This window comes from Sminthopsis crassicaudata, chromosome 5, assembly GCF_048593235.1.
Source record: "Sminthopsis crassicaudata isolate SCR6 chromosome 5, ASM4859323v1, whole genome shotgun sequence".
Lineage (NCBI taxonomy): Eukaryota > Metazoa > Chordata > Mammalia > Dasyuromorphia > Dasyuridae > Sminthopsis > Sminthopsis crassicaudata.
This window is the reverse complement of record NC_133621.1, coordinates 270424878-270445161: the sequence shown is the minus strand read 5'-3', so window position 1 is coordinate 270445161 and position 20284 is coordinate 270424878. Positions and strand designations below refer to the sequence as shown.

General features: G+C 36.0%; 1 long non-coding RNA gene across 1 annotated transcript in view; it reads right to left on the bottom strand.

Moving 5' to 3' along the window:
* Positions 1 to 1313: 1313 nt before the first annotated feature.
* LOC141544639 (uncharacterized) overlaps positions 1314 to 20284 on the bottom strand; it is a 92386-nt gene continuing 73415 nt past the window's right edge. The window contains exons 2-3 of the long non-coding RNA XR_012482722.1: positions 5623 to 5670; positions 1314 to 1398 (exon numbers count right to left, since the gene is read on the bottom strand). This is a non-coding gene — a long non-coding RNA (uncharacterized LOC141544639). The remainder of the gene's footprint in view (positions 1399 to 5622; positions 5671 to 20284) is intronic.

The following is a 20284-nucleotide window of genomic DNA, read 5'->3' as shown; positions in this document are numbered from 1 at the left end:
GAAATGTTCTTATCGATTGGGGGTTGAACCAAGTCAGTAGAAAGTAGCAACAAAATGCTGTTATTTTCTACTCCACATTATATGTGACTTAAAAACAAAGCTGACTTTAATAATCTTTCCTAACAGAAGTGTGCCACATTATGATATAAACTAATACAGAGAATCAAAGAATTCCTGTAGGATATTTTAAAATAGTCATACCTTCCCTTAGTCTTCTGTATCCCTCTCTCTTGTCTTTGGATTCATCAGTGCCCCTTCTAGAATGTAACATTTTGAAAAACACAATATTCTGGACAGGATCTCAGCCCAGAGTTGAATGGGTCTATTACCCTCTAGATGCCCTCTAAAGTCTCTGGGTATGTTTACATCTTTCAAGTAAAAGTGGTACATCTTTTTCTATTGAACTGCTGAAATCCCTCTCCTCCCTTCTGACCCCCCCCCCCATTAATTATAGCAGCATTAAGGAAAATTATGTAGAGAATGGGCTTGAACCCAGAGCTGCCTGGTTGAGACCAGGGGTCCATCGTCCCGTACAAATCCTTCCCCGACACACTAGAAGGCAGTAGAATGGAAGGAAGGTGGAAGGGGAGGGAGAAGGGAAGGAAGAATCAGAAGAGACACCTAGACTGCATTTGTCCATCCGGGCCTCTAGGGTCCTTTTCAGGCTGGCTCCGCCTTTAGCTTCACAGAATTGTTAAAGGCTTGCAAGAGACTTGGCAGATTACCGAGTAGAATCTGATTTTACAGAAGAAACCGACGCTCAGAGAGGACGAGTTTTGCCTAATACAAAAGTAAGCAACAGAGCAGGTGCCGAGATTCGAATGGGAGACCAGGAGCTCACCCACCCTCGAGCGCCTCGAGCTCTGGATTCCTCGAGCTGAGAGTTAAGGGACCCAGCACCCGAGCACTCACCAGTGCGTGACTTGACTATGGCATCCCCGTGAGCCAGGAGCCGACAAAGGCACGGGCTGTTCAGGTCCCCTCTTGTGGTTGCCAGGGTTGCTCTCTAGAGGCAAATCGGTTCTAACTGCTGCGGCCTCAGCGGTCTCTAAACTTCTGTCCTCGGGTTATTTCTCCCTTTTCTTTCCCCTTTAATTCCCATTTTAATTCCCCCTTCAAATTCCCCTTTAATCCCCCCTCGGAGCAGGCTGAGGGGCCGGGAGAGAACTCCCCCGTGGGTTCTCCCTCCCCGCCCTGAAGCCTGCTTCCAGCATGAAGATGATGTCTGATTTCGGCCAGAAAGAGCAATTCCCACCTGGCCCCTCCATCAAGCTGCCGATTTTCTTTGGGGTCCAAACGTCCAGCTACGTCCCAGGATACGTGATCCAGAGCAAGGACCTTCGGAAGATCCACAAAGCTGCCTTGTTAGGGGATGTGGCCACAGTGCAGCATCTGTTGCTGTTCGGAAAAAAACAATGTAAATGATCCGGATAGAGAGAAACGGTAAGAGCAAAGGTTGGGGGAGGGGAGAGAAGGAGAAGATCCCACCCGAGGAACCTAAGATATGCCCCCCATCCCTCCACTTGAGTCCGTGCCACCCCCCCCCCCAATTAACCCCCTGGAAATCAAACCTCCTCAGCACTTTGCTTCTCTAGAGATTGGATAGCAAGTCCCAGAAGCTGGGCCACCTCCTCCCTCCGGCCTGTCCATGTTTAATGAATTGGAAACTCCTTCCTTTGCCTTTAGCCAGGGTCCAACTGGCATATTTTTAATCATAGTAACATGGGAAAAAATACTAATCTTTTCTGCTGAAATGTTGACAGGTCCAAAACGACTGTGACTGTCCATAAGGATATGTGAGGGATTTTCTTGGCAAAGCTACTGGAATGGTTTGCCATTTCCTTCTTGCGGCTCATTTTGACAGATGAGGACATTGAGGCAATCAGGGTTAAATAACCTGCCCAGGATCACGCAACTGTAAGTATTTGACATCAGATTTGAACTCAGGAAGATGTCTTCCTGACTCCAAACCCAGAACTCTTATTCATTGTGCCACTTAAATGCCCCAAGATGGATGCAATATGTGAAGAGTAAAAATTTCAAGGCAGAAAACTGCTGCTTTTATTAAGATCTATTCTGTATATCAGGCACAAGGCTCACAGCAACAGATACAAAGGAATGGGGGAGCATGGATTGCCCCTCCATTCTAGGAGGTCAGTCAGGTAAGGGAGCTAATCAAAAAGGCAGCCTCTGAAGCAGAGGAAAGGATGTTTGGGAACCAGGAGACAGAGTAGTATTAAAAAACTAGAGAGGAGGGAATATCACAATACCTAGGGAGAAGGGAATATCAAGGAGAAAAAGGCTACAGTTTGAAAGGCTTCAGAGAGGCAAAAAGAGAATTGAGAAAAGACGATTAGATTTGGCAATTAAGAGATCCATTAACATGTGAAGAATTTAGAAGAAAGCGTGAGTGTTAAAAGAAAATGAGAGGAGAGGAAATGGAGACACCTCTCTCATGGCATTTAGCTACAAAAGACAGGAGAGATGTGGAATGATAGTAGGGATGGATAGATCAAAGGCAATTTCTTTGAGGATTGGGGGAGAAGACAAGGGCATGTTTGTAGGCAAGCAGGGAAATAGGATATAGTGAAAGAGTGAGATAAGTGAGAAGAGGAATAATTCATTGGCAAGGAAAGGGCTACCTCTTCAAATGAGATAGGTGAAGGAAAAATATTCATAGGAGGCATTTCCAGATGAATTAGGTGAGGAGGGCAAAAGGGGGAGATTTCGGGGAATGACCTGTTTTGTTTTGTTTTTCCCCAGTAAATATAAGCCAAGATTTTTAGCTGAAAAGATGCAGCAGAGTGTGTGTGTACTATGAAAGGTTTGAGATGAAAAGGTTTGGAAGAGCTATTGTGGTAAATGGCATAATGAATTATTTAGGGAAGTATAATATGAAAGGATTGCCTTGGAGAACCCAATTGAGCTCATGGGACAAATTTTCAGTGGCCCTAGTAAGCACAGGTGCATGATTTTTTTTCCAGCCTTATTTGACATCTTCATAGAAAGATCGAGCCCTAGAAGAACATTGTTGGCAATATAATACATGAGCAATAGATTTAAAGGAAGACAAGGGAGAGTTGAACAGCCACATTGAATGGTTCACCAAGGAGTCAAGATAAAGAAAGGAGAAGAGTATAGCTAATGCAGGGGTTGATGGCCTTGAATTAGAAATCATGGTCTGGCTGAAAAACAGAATTCAAGTTTGCAAAGCAAAGGAAGACATGGACTGACAATAGATTGTGATCAGATAAAAGAAACAGGATTTGAAAGGACAGCAGTGCTGCATTTGTGGGTGGTCAAAGGTCTGTCTTTATCTGGCTGAGATAAGATGAAGTAGATCATATGAAATGTGGAAGTTGAGCAACTATGAAGTGAGTATGTTTGAGGGAGTGATAACCTGTATGCTGAAGAAATATAATGGCTTTAAGTTATGACTAATGTAAGGAGACTTTTTTCATGTGTAGTTTATAGAAACAGCTTTATTACTCTCTCAGCATACCTCATATAGCTTTCCAATGAAAAGTGTATGTTAGAGTGTCTCATGGGATGAGGACTGTTTAAGTAGTTTTACTGATAAAAGGGAATTCCCTTGACAGTATCTTTTCTGCAACTTTGAATTTAGAAAATTGTATTGGTCAGTGAGAGGTTAACTGATCTGCACAGGTCCTATATAGGAAGTGTATGTAAAATATAACACCTAGTAGGTCTTGCAAACTTCCAGGATAGTTTTCTGTCCACCATACTGTGCTACCACTCTTGATTTTATGAAACAATGTATGCAAGAGAATCTTTAACCACGAATCACAAAAATCATACATAGGGAAATTAAATTTCTTATGTATTTTTCAAAGGACTTTGTTGTTTATTAAATACTGAAAATTTGTGGAGTCCTTTCTAGAAACTTGATGGTTCAAAGTACATTATTCACTTGTCCAAATTGTATTTTATATTGCTTCTTAATTGGTGAAAATATGCAAGTAATTAAATGCATTCTTAGAAACAATAAAGTCTTGTCCTGATTTAAACTTATTTTTTCATGTCATTTCCAATATCACTTATTCATTAGCTTGAAAAATTAAAAATGACAGGCTATATTTTGATTTTTTTCTTAATATTTTCCCTTATCCTAAAAGCCAAGTATCCTAAAGGTACTGGCATGGTACTTGTGCATGCACAGCCGTACATCAGTGTGCCTGGCTTAACATTTACAAAGCCACAAGTAAGTGTGGATAAGTGAGAATATCCCCATAGGCTAAAGCAACAGAGGTATTGGCTCCCTGAAATGACTGACTTAATAATTGGCTGACTATCCTTACTTATTTTCTTCTAATGGATATACTGATTTGTAGTTGAATTACTTTCAGAATATATTAATAGATAGATAAAATAATTATCATGCATACTTTTTTGATGTGGTTATTAAATTTTATTTAAATACAGTAATGTTCATGGAAATTATTATAAGTAACTCTTGGCTTAATATGTTTTTTTTTTCTAAAACTAAAGAAAAATGAACATCCTTTAGCCACACAGTATAACAATTCAAAGAAAATGTTAATCCCTTTTTCAAGGTTGAGATACTTTTAAATTTGTTCAATAGTGGTCAGAGAACCACTGCCAAATGAGCCTAAACAGAATGTCACTATTTAATTATCCACCAGTTTGAAGTTTTGACTATACTTAATCTGGAGACATCCTCAAAATGATGAACATTGAATTTCTAACCATCAGCTGCTTATGAATTCATTGAAAACTGACTCAGAGTCTTCCCTTTTCCCCTGTATTTCATGGTTATATTCTCCCCTGAAAATGCACAGCAACCAAATTGCCCTCCCATCACGGTGCCACTCAGCATGACTGTTTACCAAGCATCTTTCTTTTTCACCCTCTTTTCCTCTATTATGAGAATTTTTTTGCTGCTTTACTTCCTTTCTTTCACTACTCATTACTTAGTTTCCTACTTAAGCAATTTCACAAATATAAACACCTTTTTATAATTCCATTATCCTTTCTGCCAACTCCTTCCCTGGAATATCATTTTATCTTGTCTTCCTTTAATTTTGCTTATCCCTTTTCTGAGTAAAACAAGGAGTACATCTGGATTAAGAAAGTTAAAATTTGTAGTGTAAACTGAATTAATAATTTTTTTTTTAAATTTCAATTTTTTAAAAGTTCCCTTCATATTCTCAATAATAAAAGGCTTCATCTCTCCCTTTTCTAAATAAGCTTGAAAATCATTAGCAGTTAACTTTTTAAGAGATGCAAATGTCTTATGTGTTATTTTTTCTGTTTTGTTTGATTACTGATTTAAGAACTAGTTCGTACTATTGCTAAATACTAATTACTAGAAAGACCTGGATTTATATATACTTTCTAGTTATGTGACCCTGAGCAAATTTGTTTATCAGCTTCTTCAGTGTCCTCAAGCATGAGGATGATAATAATACCTACTTCCCAAAGATCAAATGATAAAATATTTGAAAAATGCTGAACATAGTCTCTGGAACATAGTAGACACATAATAGATGTTAGTTTTCCTTCTTATCAAGATACATCCAAGCATGTCACCATTGCAGCTGGGAGGATGGGGGAGGAAGAAATCTCTTCCCTTCTGATTACCTTAGACGCTCTGAGAGAAGGCCAGAAGGAAAAGGCAAAAAGGGAGTTCTGAAAAACAAGAAAAAATTAAAATATATCTATATGAAAATTTATATGAACATTCATTACTTCAGTAATGCATGATTTTGTTGTTATGGATATTTCCTCCACCAACACATAACACAACCTCTTTACAACTTGGTGTAGAAGGTCAGCTATGAGCAGGAGGTTTTCAATGAATAGAATGCTGGGCTTGGAGTCAGGAAGACTTATCTTTGTGGAGCTCAAGTCTGGTATCAGATACTAGCTGTGTGGCTCTGGGCAAGACTCTCAATCTCGTTTGCCTCAGTTTCCTCATATGTAAAATGAGCTGGGAGAAGGAAATGGCAAACTATTCCAGTATCTTTAGCAAGAAAACTCAACATGAGGAGACATAAAGTCAAACAGGACTGAGATGACTAAACAACAAAGATGTACTTTGAAATATATCATCCATAAAAAATCCATCCTCCTTTGACCAATCTTTATGACCTGAGTTAGGTTGGTCTGCAGACAACAGACAAACCAGGCCCTTACTACAAACCCTTCCCACCATGGCAGAACTGCCAAAATGTTTACCCTGCTGGAATAGCCTGTGGCAACCTAGAGCCATTTCAACTGTACAATGGTGCATTTCAGTAAGTATTGGTAGAGAATGCACACATGTGTGCATGTGCTAGTATAAAGATCCAATGTGTAAATATGTAAGGGATTTTGATGAGGCAGCTGCTTCACTAAATATTTTGTAGTTGCGGATGGATATCTTAATGGAAAAAAATATAGACTTAACCACCAGGCATGGTGAAGTCCACCTATAATCCCAGTTACAGGGAGGCTGAGGCTAGCAGATCTCTTGAACTCATGAGGTGAAGCAGCCCAGGTCAGAACCTGAGCAAAGTTCCCCTGCTATTCTGTAGTGAAATCTACATCTATTTGCTAGATATATTTTTCCTGCTCTAGCGATTTTTTGTCCAGCTATGAGAGTTAATGCATATTTTGTATTTATTTGGGTGACATTAGTGGCCATTTACTTTAGAAATGATTTACAATTTAGGCATAAGAATAATACATTATTAATTTAATTAAGTTAACAATGGCACAATATTGATTGCTGTAGTATATTATCAAACAATCACATTGCTCTCTCATTTCTATAGAACATCTCTTCATCTGGCCTGTGCTAATGGACATCCAGATGTTGTGTCTCTCTTAGTAGAGAGAAAATGTGAACTGGATTTGTTGGACAGAGACAGTCAAACACCTTTAATGAAGGTATGCATTAGTTAACCATGCTGTTCATTGAAAAGGAATTAGATTTCTGCCTTTAAGAAAATCAAAAATTAGTAACTTATTTAAATATCACTAATAATTTTTGAATATACTCAACTTTACATTATGTTATTATTTCTTTGCATATATTATACTGACAGGCAATACAGTGTGAGCAGGAGGAGTGTGCTACTATCTTGCTTGAACATGGTGCAAATCCTAATCTTAGGGATGGCAGTAACAATGCTCTTCACTATGTTGCCTTTTTTTCAGGGCATAGACATGGCAGCAAAACTGCTTCAATATAAAGCTGATATTGAAGCAAAAAACAAGGTAGAAACTAACAATCTTGTATAATAAAGTCGATTATCAGCTAAAAAAATCATAGTGTCCAATGTACATATTTTTTAATTGGAAGCATTTCTTTAGTGAAAATAATTTAAAATTATCCTGTAATCAAAGTTCATTAGTCTTTGAAATTTTCTAATGTAGGATGGAGGGGTGAGGAAGTCAGGGAGAGTACACATGACACTGGAAGAGATTTCATTCACAGTGGAATTCCTAAGAAGGAAATTCCCTCTATTGATTTAGCTCAGGGCTTGCTCTATGTTTTAATCTTAGAGTGTGGATTCAACTGAGATTCATTAACTTAAAAAAAAAAAAAACTACATTATGTTTATGCTTATTTCAATGTAATTGGTTTTGTTTGTTTTCTATGTATTTTAGGTATTTAAAAATATTATTCTGAAAAGGAGTGCATGACAAACAAAATGTTTTTTTTTTTTTATATATATTTTTTTTTATTTAATTTTATAATTATAACACTTTTTGACAGTACATATGCATGGGCAATCCTTTACAACATTATCCCTTGCACTTACTTCTATTCAGATTTTTTCCCTTCCTCCCCCAACCCCCCCCCCAGATGGCAAGCAGTCCCATATATGTTAAATATATTACAGTATAATTTAGATACAATATATGTGTGTAGAACCGAATTTTTTGTTGCACAGGAAGAATTGGATTCAGAAGGTAAAAATAACAGTTTACATTCATTTCCCAGTGTTCCTTTTCTGGATGTAGCTGGTTCTGTCCATCATTAATCAATTGGAATTAGATTAGATCTTCTCTATGTTGAAGAAATCCACTTCCATCAGCATACATCCTCGTACAGTATCATTGTTGAAGTGTATAATGATCTTCTGGTTCTGCTCGTTTCACTCAGCATCAGTTGATGTAAGTCTCTCCAAGCCTCTCTGTATTTCTCCTGTTGGTCATTTCTTATAGAACAATAATATTCCATAACATTCATATACCATAGTTTACCCAACCATTCTCCAATTGATGGACAACCATTCATCTTCCAGCTTCTAGCCACTATGAAAAGGGCTGCCACAAACATTTTGGCACATACAGGACCCTTTCCCTTCTCTAGTAGTTCCTTGGGGTATAAGCCCAGTAGTAGTATGGCTGGGTCAAAGGGTATGCACATTTTGATAACTTTTTGGGCATAATTCCAGATTGCTCTCCAGAATGGTTGGATTCTTTCACAACTCCACCAACAATGCATCAGTGTCCCAGTTTTCCCACAGCCCCTCCAACATTCATCGTTATTTGTTCCTGTCATCTTAGCCAATCTGACAGGTGTGTAATGATACCTCAGAGTTGTCTTAATTTGCATTTCTCTGATCAATAGTGATTTGGAACACTCTTTCATATGAGTGGAAATAGTTTTAATTTCATCATCTGAAAATTGTCTGTTCATATCCTTTGACCATTTATCAATTGGAGAATGGCTTGATTTCTTATAAATTAAAGTCAATTCTCTGTATATTTTGGAGATGAGGCCTTTATCAGAACCTTTAACTGTAAAAATTTTTTCCCAATTTGTTACTTCCCTTCTAATCTTGTTTGCATTAGTTTTGTTTGTGCAGAAACTTTTTAATTTGGTGTAATCAAAATGTTCTATTTTGTGATCAATAATGGTCTCTAGTTCTCCCTTGGACACAAACTCCTTCCTCCTCCACAAGTCTGAGAGGTAAACCATCCCATGTTCCTCCAATTTATTTATGATTTCGTTCTTTATGCCTAAATCTTGGACCCATTTTGATCTAATCTTAGTATGTGGTGTTAAATGTGGGTCCATGCCTAGTTTCTGCCATACTAATTTCCAGTTTTCCCAGCAGTTTTTGTCAAATAATGAATTCTTATCCCAAAATTTGGGATCTTTGGGTTTGTCAAAGATTAGATTGCTATTTTTATTCACTATCTTGTCCTGTGATCCTAACCTATGCCACTGATCAACTAGTCTATTTCTTAGCCAATACCAAATGGTTTTGGTGACTGTTGCTTTATAATATAGCTTTAAATCAGGTACACTTAGACCACCTTCCTCTGACTTTTTTTTCATTAGTTCCCTTGCAATTCTCGACCTTTTATTCTTCCATATGAATTTTGTTGTTATTTTTTCTAGGTCATTAAAATAGTTTCTTGGGAGTCTGATTGGTATAGCACTAAATAAATAGATTAGTTTGGGGAGTATTGTCATCTTTATTATATTCGCTCGGCCTATCCAAGAACATTGAATGTCTTTCCAATTATTTAAATCTGACTTTATTTTTGTGGCAAGTGTTTTGTAATTTTGCTCATATAATTCCTGACTCTCCTTTGGTAGATATATTCCCAAATATTTGATACTATCGACTGTTATTTTGAATGGAATTTCTCTTTGTATCTCTTGCTGTTGGATTGTGTTGGTAATGTATAAAAATCCTGAGGATTTATGTGGATTTATTTTGTATCCTGCGACTTTGCTAAAATTCTGCTAAAATTCTGAATTATTTCTAAGACAAACAAAATGTTAAGAAATCCAATGTTAGGGAGAGTCCTGGAGTGCTGCTGGGTCACCCAGTCAGCATGTGTGTGTCAGCTGAAGGCCCTGAATCTAGGTCTCACTGACTTTGTTACTAGTTAGCTGACTATTCTATCACATCCATCTCTCCAGAATCTTCTCTGCTTGATATATTAGGTCTGCTCCCCAGAATGATAAACTAGTATTAGCAGATATTATCTACAATGCTTTTCTATATAGAACTTAGCAATGTCAATTTGTCATGAAGAAATGTCATGATTTTTTAGGAAAAACCTTTTGAAATTTGTTCCTACTGAGTCTTAACTACACAGAGACAGAATTTTCACAGGAAAAAATTAAATATATGTTTTCTTTATCCTAATGACTAAAAATTTCTTTTTCTAGTCTGAATGATTCCTGATTTTTTTCAGTAAAGTCTTAATTCTTAGTCATTGCCACTTGGGAGAGAAAAAAACAAAGAATATATTAGGAAGGTTGGTAAAAGAGGGAAAGTGCTAGGTAAATCATTTTTTTCCAAGTTTAACTTGCTCAGGGCAATATTTTTTTAAAGTGTTTTATTTGCTGCTGCTGTTGGTGGTGTTGCTGTTGAGTTTGTTTGCATCTGAGGAGAATGGGTAAAAATAGTCAACTTCAAAGCCAGCCAGGATATAGCCTTTATCTTAATAGAGTTTTGAGGAAATAAGTTTGTCTGCATCTGGACAATAATATGGCAAGAAAGGAAATATACTCATCAAATAATAGGAATTGGTCTCTTACAAATTATGAATACATATTAATAACTAGAAAGAATCCAAAAGATATCTAGTTTCATTCTATCATTTTACATGTAAGGAAACTTATGGTCCAGAGAGCTGAAATAATTTGCTTTCTGATCACATAGAAATTAACTAACAGAAATAAGATTTATGCTCTAGTCTTCTCCAATGTTTCATTGTGCCATGCTTTCTTACCACTTCATTAGCAAATTCACAAGATGTTTATAAAATGTCATAAGTTGAATTAAATTAAATATAAAATGCTTACTTAATATAACAATATCTTTATTGTGACTTTGCAGGAAGGACTTACACCACTTTTTTTTTTTTTTTTGCAATTAGAGCAAAGAATTGTGAAATGGCACAATTTCTCCTAAAGAATGGAGCAAATGTTAATGCCTTGGATGACTATAAAAAGTACAGTAATTAAAACTTTAAAAGAAAAAAAAGCAATAAAAACAATTTAAATCATGGAACACTTAGTGAACAACAATAATTGAATCTGAACATCATTGAAAAGGGGTGAAAAATGTCAACACACATCAGGTATGAAAAGAAAAAAAAATCCCTATTTATGACTCTGCAAGAGAAAAAACAGCTCATGTGGGCATATTAACCATTGTGTATTGGTGATTACGATTTGCAGGTTTTTTTTTTTTATTGATTTTGAATTAGTTAAGATTATCCCATAGAAGTTTTGAACTTTCATAATTCAGTTGATTCTCTTTATGAAATAATCTTAATAAGGATTGTAGCATGTATTTTCTGTTCCATGTTTCAATTTCCCTTAAGAATATGCACATTGATAAATGCAAATAAAGGAATGATATGATAAAATACTTATATGGATCCTTGAGCTTATCATGATGAATACTCTTGCCACTGATTCAGATATTAATCCTTCCATCCAATCTCAGCCCACAGGACTTTTGTCATAAAGGATCCAGGAAAACACATTGAATTGTTCCCTTGCTTCTTTCAATACTTGAGAACCAGTGCAAGCTTTCATTTGCAATACGAGATTAGCCTTCCTCTTTTTCTATTCGTTTTTGTCTTTGCCATACTTTACTGCATCAAAGTCATCAAAATCACCTATGTATATTCACCATATATATGTCCATGGATTTTGGGGTTTCTCTACAATTTTGATTTGTAAGAGATCATGTGTTTCTGTTTTGGATTTTTAAAAATCTACTGTGGCCAAATATCACTCCTGAAAAATATTGGTGTTTATAAGCTTTTGTGGCAGTGTAATTATTAGAAAAGTGCTGTGTAGTTTCTCAAATGAGATCCTATTGGATCTTCTTTTCCCAATAATGCTGAGACCAGTTCATTATTGTTGTGCAATATCCATGCAAGCAATAATATCAATCGATCATGGATAAAAACTGCCAATTTTTTTTTTGTCAAAAGTGTTTTGTAATTGTATTCAGACAGTTCATGAATTTGTTTTGGCAGGAGACTTCCCGAATTTTTCTTTCTACCTCTTGCTTTTGAACTTTGTTGATCATATAAAGAAATGCAAATGTGGATTTATCTTCAACTTTACTAAAGTTGTTATTTCATATAGTGTGAAGTACAGGCTAGTTCCTTGGAGGGCCTTGGGGCCAACCAGAGTCAGGATAAATTAAAGTCCTTGGCTTTCAGGGGGAGAAGTGAAGGAGACAGACAACCTGTCATGAGGTTCCTGGACCAGCCTCTCTCTTCCTCTCCTGCTGCAAAGTGACACTGACCTCTGTCCCTCAAACCTCCAATCCTTGCTTATGATTATCTCAATACCAAACCGCAAGTACTCAATAGTGAGAAAAGCCATTTATGGAAACATATGCTAATAGAGTCATTGTCTCACATCGAATAGGTAATTAAGTGCTCTGTTTTCTGATTCAAGCATACCTTTTTAGAGTTTCAGCCCTCTACTACAATATAGTTTTAGTTGATTTAGGTTTCTCTAAGTATCCAATTATGCATAATCTTCAAAGAGTGATCATTTTGTTTCCTTATTGCCTGTTCTAATGTCTTCTATTTTTCTTTTATTGTTATAACATTTTTAGTACTATGTCAAAAAATAGTGGTGACAATGGACATCCTGGCTTCACCTCTGATTTTACTGGGAAGTCTTTGAGATTATCTCCATTACAGATATTGTTTGTTGGACTTCTGGCCAAGATGGTGGAAAGGAGGCACACAGATGCTTGAGCTCCATGTTTTCTCACAAAATTTATTGCATGACAAGCCTCAGAATTAATATTTAATGGGGAAAAAAAAACACACACAAATAATTGCCAACAGAAGACATCCTTGAAATTTACCAGAAAAGGTCTGTGTTTGCTTAGGGGATGGGGACAAACAGACTGGGCGAAGGCTGAGGGCAAGTAGTGAGAGCGAGGCAGGCAGCTCACACTGCTCAGACCAGAGGGGGGATGGATGCGATCTCTGCTGTTTCAGTGGAATGACCTTTACCCCAGTATGGATATTCTGTCTTGGCAGCAAGCCAGGATACACAGGGAAGGTGTGAACACAGGAGGTAAAGAATAAAACCCCTAGCATCTCTTGGGACCTGGCCACCTCCACCCCCACCTTGAGTGGCTCAACTTGTTCTTAGAGCCTCAGAGTCTCAGAGCCCAGATGCAGCACAGCCATTGCTGTCCTGTTAGTGCTTCGATGCTGTCTCCTGCAGTCTGTAGCGAAAGCCCAGTAACACCATCCAGCCCCATCCTCCCCAAAAAAAGCAGATCAGTTGTTTTCCTTATTAATTTGTTTTCTTTGATTCTGCTCTGACAAAATGAACAAAAATTTTAAAAGGGCTCTAATACTTGACAGCTTCGGTATGGATAGAAAGCAGACTTCAAACCCTGAGGAGACTAAAAGCAGACTGTCTCCAGAAGAATCCCCAAAAGGGGGATATGATCTGCTCTTCAATACACAAAACTCTCATAGAGGAAATCAAAAAGGCTCTCACAAGAGAGCTAGAAGAGAAATGGGAAAAGGAAAGGGAAGCTTGGCAAGAGAGTCTAGAGAAGTCATCCCACACATTTAAAGACAGAGTGGATACAGAAATCAAATCATTGAGAAACAAAATTAGTGAATTGGAAAAGGTAAACAACTCCAAGGAAAACAGGATTAATGGGTTGGGAAAAAGAAAATAAATCTCTAAAAAATAAAATTGATCAAATGGAAAAAAAATTCCATAGAAGAAAAAAACTCATTTAAAACCTCAATTGGACAATTACAAAAAGATATAAAGAAAGTGAGTGAAGAAAATCATTGAAAATCAGAATCGAACAAGTAGAATTGAATGAGTCAAGGAGAAACCAAGAAGCAGTCAAGCAAATCCAGAAAAATGAAACAATGGAAAATAATGTAAAGTACTTTACTGGGAAGACAACAGACCTGGAAAGTAGATCTAGGAGAGACAATTTGAGAATAATTGAACTCCCTGAAAAATACGAGGAAAAAAAAGAGCCTGGACACCATTTTCCAGGAAATTATCAAAGAGAACTTGCCCAGATGTTTTAGAAACAGAGGGTAAAATAGACATTAAAAAAATTCACCAATCACCTACTGAAAGGGACCCTAAAATCAAAACACCAAGAAATATAGTGGCCAAGTTCAAGAACCAGCAGACAAAGGAAAAAAATAAAATATTGGAAGTGCTAGAAAAAATCATTTCAGACATGGAGAAGCCACAATAAGGATAACCCAGGATCTAGCATCATCCACATTAAAGGAGCGAAGGGCCTGGAATATGACATTCTGAAAGGCTAAGGAACTTGGTATGCAGCCAAGAATAACTTACCCTGCAAAAATGAGCATCGTTTTCCAGGGAAGAAGATGGACATTTAACGAAATAAATGAATTCCATCTATTCTTGATGAAAAAACCATATCTACACAAAAAGATTGATCTTCAATTACAGAACTTAAGAGATTTCTAAAAAGGTAAAAAGAAATCTTGAAAACTATATTTCTGCCATAAAGATATATAAAGAACATATGTATAATTGGTCCTAGAAACTAGAGGTGGAAAGGAAATTATATCATAAAAAAGGATAAACTGGTGGTACTACATCTCATGAAGAGGCAAAGGTAACCTATTATATCTGAGAGAAAGAAAGGAGGGAGATGAACATAGTGTGTATCAATAGACATATTCGATTTATGATGAAACATCTTCCACTTCATTGAAAAGTGGGAGGGAAAAAGGGAAAAGTGAAGGAGTAAGCTAAGGGGAAGGGAATACAGGTATTGTTTGTTGGTGTTTTTAGATAGATACTGATTATAATTTTAAAGAATGTCGTCTTTTTTATTCTCTCTAATGCTTTTAATAGGAATGGGTGCTGTTTTTTATCAAAAACTTTTTAAAGCATCTTTTGATATAACCATATGATTTCTGTTGCTTTTGTTTTTGATATAGACAATTCTATTGATATTTTCCATAATATTGATCCAATCTTGCATTCCTGGTATAAACTAAACCTGGCCACAGTGATACTTGTGATACATTGCTGCAATCTCCTTGTTCTCATTTGAGTTGAAATTTTTGCATCAATATTCCTTTGGGAAAATAGTCATTTTCTTTCTCTCTCTAGGTCTTCCTTGTATTTAGGAATAGTACCATACTTGTTCCATAAAACGAATAGTAGAACTGTTTCTTTGCCTATTTTCCCAATTAATTTATATAGTATTAGAATTAAGTTTTCTTTGAATGTTTATTAGAATTCCAGAGTGAACCCTGGCATTGTGGATTATTTTTTTAAGGAGTTCAATAATGGCTTGTTAAATTTCTTCTTCTAAGATGCAGTTATTTAATTAGGCATCCTATTCCCTGATTTATTAATGTGGGTAATTTATATTTTCCTAAATATTCATTGATTTTCCTTATATGGTGAGATTTACTGGCAGAGATTAGGCAAAATATTTCCTGATGATTGTTTTAATTTCTTCATTGGTGGTAATTTCACTCTTGTTTTTTGATAGTGGACATTTAGTTTTCACCATATTTAAAATCAAATTAACTAATGGCTTATTTCATTGATTTTTTATTAAAGCAGCTATTAGACTTATTTGTTAGTCGAATACTCTCCTTATATGTTTTTGTTTACTTTAAATATGTTGAAATTCACATTTGATTGTGAGGATTTCCAATTTGTTACCCAGTTGGGGATTTTCAAATTCATTATCTTACTAGGTATTTTTTGTTTTGTTTTTTGTATATTTCGTATTTGTTTTTAGTTTCATGCCTCACTCATTGATCTGTTCTTCTTATATTTTACTTATATAAGAATTTAGGCAAGCTAATTTTACCCTTAATATTATTTTGGCTGCATCTCATACATTTTGGCATGTTATCTCATTCATATCATTCTCTTTTATGTGGATTTATTTTATATGCTACAATTTTGCTAAAGCTGTTGATTCTTCCTAGTATTTTTAGTTGATTCTCTAAATATGCCATTTCATCTGCAAAAAGTACTAGTTTTCTTTTCTCATTACCTACTTTAATTCCTTCAACTTTTTTTTTTCTCTTATTGCTAAAGCTAACATTTCTAGTACAAGATTAAATAGTAGTAGTGAAAAGGGGCAACTTCATTTCACCTCTAATCTTATTGGGAATGCTTCTACCTTATTCCCATTGTACATAATACTTGACAATGGTTTTAGATAGATGGTATTTATCATTTTAAGGAAAACCTGATTTATTTCTATGCTCTATTGTTGTTTTTGTTTTTAATAGGAATGGATGTTGTATTTTGTCAAATGCATTTTTCTGTGTCTATTGAGATAATCATAATTTCTGTTAGTTTGGCTGTTGATATAGCCAATTATGCTGATAGTTTCTCTGATATTGAGTCAGTTTTGTAATTTTGGTAAAATACCACTTGGCTATTTTGTATTATCCTGGTGATAAGCTCCTATAATCTCTCTTTTTAAAATTTCATTTATTTATAATTACTCCCCAGTTACATTTAAAACATTTTTTAATTTTTGTTTTTTAAAGTTTTGAGTTCCAGATTCTCTCCCTTGTTTCTATCTACAGCTCCCTTTACGAAATCACATGTGAAGTTATGCAATATGTTTTTATAAAATTCACGTTGAGAAACAAAGCATATATCTTCCATCATACAAAAAGCCTTCAAGAAAAATAAAATTAAAAAAGAGAAGGTGAAAGAGAAAGACAGGGAAGGACAGAGAGGGAAGGTGAAAGGAAAAAACAGGGAGAGAGAGGGGGAAGAAGAGAGCAGGCAGGGAGGGAGGGAGACAGAGAGATGGAGAGGAAGAGGGAAAAAAAGAGGTAAACAAAAATGCAAGCAAACAATAACAGAAAGAGTGAATATGCTATATTGTAGTGCACATTCAGTTCCTCTCTCTGGGTGTAGCTGATTCCCTTCATTACTCAATAATTAGAACTGGTTTGAATCATCTCATTGCTAAAGAGAACCACAACCATCATAGTTGATCATCATATAATCTTCTTGTTGCCAAGGATAATGCTCTCCTGGTTCTACTTATTTCAGTTAGATAACTTTTTCAGCATACTTCCAAACTGCTTTCCAGAATGGTTCAATTCGTTCACAATTCCACCAACAATGTATCGGTGTCCCAGTTTTCCCACATTCCCTCCAACATTTGTCATTACTTTTTCCTGTCATCTTAGCCAATTTGAGAGGTATGTAGTGGTATCTCAGAGTTGTCTTAATTTGCATTTCTCAGACCAATAATGATTTGGATCATTTGGTCATATCAACCTGTTGCTATTCATTTGTATGCACTTCACGTCACTTTGCTTGAATTCATGGAAAGCTTTTTTCAGTTTTTTCTTAGTCCAATGTGAGGACGGAGTTAGCACCCTGGATACTTTAGAATCAGCTTGGAGTCAGGATAAGCAAAAATCCTTAGTTTTTATTTTTGGTCTAAATGAGAGGAATGGACACAGGAATCTCTGCAACTCCTTTCTCTCTTTCCACCACCAAAAAGTAACTCCCACTTGTCTCACTCCACCCTCCAATGCCTCTTACAATTCTCTGTATACACCAACAGATCAAGCCAGCACAGTATAGTGGGCAGGACCATTATCCAAGCATATACTAGTAGAGTATTCTCCAAATGTTAATTAGCTTTAAGTGCTCTGTTGTCCAGTTGCATCTGCTCAGAGTTTCAGCCCTTTACAATCCAACATTTTACAAAGAATAATATTTCATGACAATCACATACCATAATTTATTCAGCCATTCTCCAATTGGTGAGCTTCTTTTTGATTTCCAATTATTCTCTGACAAGAGAGCTCCTGCAAATATTTTTTGTAGTTATAGGTCCTTTTGCTTTAAAAAAAATTTATTTTGGTATTTAAAGCTAGTAGCGGTATTGTTAGGTCAAAGGATGTGCATGAATTTATAGCTCTTTGGGCATAGATCATCTCTTTTGATCATTTATCATTTGGGGCATAACTCTTATTGTTTAAAAATTGACTCAGTTCCCTCTATGTTTGAGAATTGAGGCAATATTGGGGCAGTTGGGTAGTGCAGTGGATAGAGCACCAACCTTGAATTTAGGAGGACCCGAGTTCAAATCTGGTGTCAGACACTTAACACTTCCTAGCTGTGTGACCCTGGGCAAGTCACTTAACCCCAGCCTAAAAAAGAAAAGAGAGAGAGAGAGAGAGAGAGAGAGAGAGAGAGAGAGAGAGAGAGAGAGAGAGAGAGAGAGAGAGAGAATTGAGGCATTATCATTGAAATTTGTTACAAACCTCTGTTTACAATTACTGCACTAACCAGATTCTCTCCCTTATTTTATTCTCTCTCCTTTCATCCAAATACTCCACAAAAATGTTTTGCTATTGATCAAACTTCCCCCAATATGCTCCCTTCATTTATCACTCTTTCCTCTTCCCATATCTCATTTCCCTCCTATTTTCCTGCAGAGTAATATATTATTTCTATACCCTTATATAATGTGCACATTATTTCCATTTTTGAACCAGTTTTAATGAGAGTAAGGTTCATTTACTTCTCCTTCAAACATTTTTGTCTCCTTTTTATGGCCAATAATCTATACTATTCCACTTTTCGCTTTCCTTTTCTCCCAGAACATTCCTTATTCCATAAATCAATCATTTTTTCTGCTTTGTTTTATTTTCCCCAGATACATTAAAAAAATTCTTACATTTGTTTTTACAATTTTTGAGTTTGAGATTCTTTCCCTTATTTCCTCCCACAATTAAGAAACCATTTGTGAAGTTAAGCAAATTATTTCCATAACAGTCAAGTTCTGGAAAAATAAACATCGATATCCTAACCCAATGAAAGTAAACCCTCAAGAAAAATTAAATTAAAAAACAGAATGAGACATATCCCTGCAGGATAATATATTGCTAATACTCTTATTGAGTATCACTCTTTTACATACTCTTATTGAGTATGTTTTTTTTTTTTCTTTCTTTGGGCCAATTCTGAAGAGAGCTTATACTGTTCCCCCGTCCTTTCTGCCCCTTCATTGTAAACATTATAACCCTTTTTTAATGACAGATAATTTGCACCATTCCACTTCTTTATACTTTCCCCCAGTACATTTCTCTTACCTTTTAATTTCATTATTTAAAAAAATATTATTCCTTTATATTCAACTCACATTTGTGTCCTTTGTTTATATATACTTCAGGTAACAGTCATAATAATGAGAAAATTCTAGGAAGGCAAACAGACCTTATGATATCACTTTCCTGATATCACTTTCCTGATTTCCTCTTTATGCTTCTACAGAGTGCCATATTTGAAAATCAGATTTTCCACTCAGCTTTGGTCTTTTCATAAGCAAATGTCTGATAATCTTTTATTTCATTTTATGAAAGATTATACTTAGTTTTGCTGGGCAGGTGTTCTTGGTTTCAAAGCTATGTGGCTCCATTGTTTTCAGTAATATTATGTCATGCCTTCTGGTCCTTTAATGTAGAAGCTGCTAAATCTTGGGCTATCCTGACTATGGCTGTACTATAACTGAATTGTTTCTTCCTCTATGTTTGCAATAATTTCTCCTTGACCTGGAAGTTGCAGATTTTGACTAAAATATTTCTGTGAGTTTAGTGAAGGTTTTTTTTTCTTTTCTTTTTTTCTTTTTTGTTGTTTGTTTTGTTTTGTTTTGTTTTGTTTTTCATTTTAACTGACTATTTTTTAAAGAATTGTTTTCTTTTTCCACTTTGTGTCCATTTTATTTTTTAGGAAATTGTTTTCTTCAATATGTTTTTTTTTTTCATTTCTTGAATGCTATTTTTTAAAGAGTTGTTTCTGTTTTTTTTAAATAGCTTTTTATTGGGGGCGGAGCCAAGATGGCGGAGAAGATACACGCCACTGTGTAACCTCCTTTCTTCCCTCACAACCAACTAGATTTAATCAGCTTCAGAAATAGCGTTGGACTGATAGAATGCGCACAAGGATTGTAAGAACGAATTACCAGCTGAAGAGAATCTGGAGTTTCAGCAGGAAAGGTCAGCTCCCAGGGGAGGAAGAAGAGAGGCCAGCTCAGACTGTGGGGAAGTGGCACACTGCGCCGGTCGCTCTGGGGAGGGCTCTGGGATCAGAGAATCCACTGAAATAAAAGAATCTGGCACAGGCTGTTAGATCTTCTCTGCTTATAAAACAGCAGTTCAGAGGAGAAATATAAGCCACTTTAAAATTTAAAACTAGATTGGATCTTCCTGGATCCCAGGGGCGACTCAGCAGATCTCGGCACCGGAGGTGTGGCCGACATAGGCAATC